Genomic DNA, 1565 nt, shown 5'->3' with positions numbered 1-1565 from the left:
AGGGTTTTCGGTGGGACCGACATGCAACTCGGTAGGACCGATATGATTAGGATTAGGGCATAACGTAATATCGTGAGACCGATTACACAAACTCGGTGAGACCAATTTTGGTAATAAGCTAACCAGAGAGTTGGTCAGGTAAACTCGGTGGGACCGATCGCTCATTTCGGTGAGACTGAAACATTACAAAGGGAAAACAGAGAGTTAACATTGCAATCTCGGTGGGACCGATCGCTCATCTCGGTTAGACCGACATGTTACGAAGGGAAACAGAGAGATTACAACCCCATCTCGGTGAGACCGAGATCCCTATCGGTGAGACTGATTTGCCTAGGGTTTGTGGCAGTGGCTATGACATTTGAAACTCGGTGGCGCCGGATAGAAAGAACCGGTGGGGCCGAGTTTGACTTTTGGTTTAGGTCATATGTGGATGTGAGAAAGTAGTTGAGGGTTTTGGAGCATATCACTAAGCATTTTGAGCAAGAACCTCATTAAGCAACACCTCATCCCTCCTTGATAGTATTGGCTTTTCCTATAGACTCAATGTGATCTTGGATCACTAAAATAGAAAATGTAGAGTCTTGAACTTTGAGATTGAGCCAATCCTTTGTCCTTAGCATTTTGAGGGGTCCACTTTTATCATCCATGCCATGCCAATCATTGAGCTTTCCTGAGATATTAATCTTGAAATAGCATTAGCTCAATGAGCTATATGTTGTTAGGAATTACCAAAACCACCTAGGGAAAGTTGCACTTTCAGGTTCCACCCTACATCAAGTACGGATGTCCGGGGGACGGACGTCCGGAGAGCTCGAAAATCCATAAATTTTTCTCGGGTTAGGGGGTTCCAGTCGTCCAGAAGGTTGCGTACGTCCGGTCGTTCCTGGGCTCCGGACATCCGTAAAAATGACGGTCGTCCGGTGTATCGGGGTCAACGCGGGATTTGAGATCCGAGACACGATTTTGGGCGGAATTTGATGATTTTGGGGTCAAAATTGATGAGATTTCGTGGATAAAAGATGGGGAAACTTGGGGAGATGCTAGATCCACTTGAAACCAAGCAAATCCATGGATCAAATCCAACAAAACTTCGTCAAACCAACACATCACAAAAAAATAGGTCTATTTTCGGTGGGGATTTTCAGAATTGGGGAAGAACACAACAAAATTAGGCTAGAAAACACAACAGGGAGGCTCCGAAATCATGATCAACATGGCTCTAGATACCAAGATGGTAGAACCCTAATCGCCCGATCTTTCACGAAAGGAGCGGATCCCGCAAAGAACACGAAGAACATGAGGGGAAACACGAGGGGAAACACGAGAGAATCACTAAACCAACAAGAAGTAGTCACACATATGCTAGATCCTCGAGTACATAAGATATCACACGATCCACGGTCAACTAGGGACGATACAAAAGGTATCGGTCTTCTCCGTGAGGAGGTCTTGATGGTATTCTTCGCAAGGAGGTCTTGAATCCAAAGGGATCTTCTCCGAAGAGGGGCCGCGGTCTCTCTCGTGGAGTAGATCCGATGTGGATGAGCAATGCTCTGTCTCTAATA

This window comes from Triticum urartu, chromosome 2A (assembly GCF_056163025.1).
Source record: "Triticum urartu cultivar PI428250 chromosome 2A, HENAU_Tu73, whole genome shotgun sequence".
NCBI lineage: Eukaryota > Viridiplantae > Streptophyta > Magnoliopsida > Poales > Poaceae > Triticum > Triticum urartu.
The sequence above is the reverse complement of the archived record's forward strand: the minus strand, read 5'-3'. Positions refer to the sequence as shown.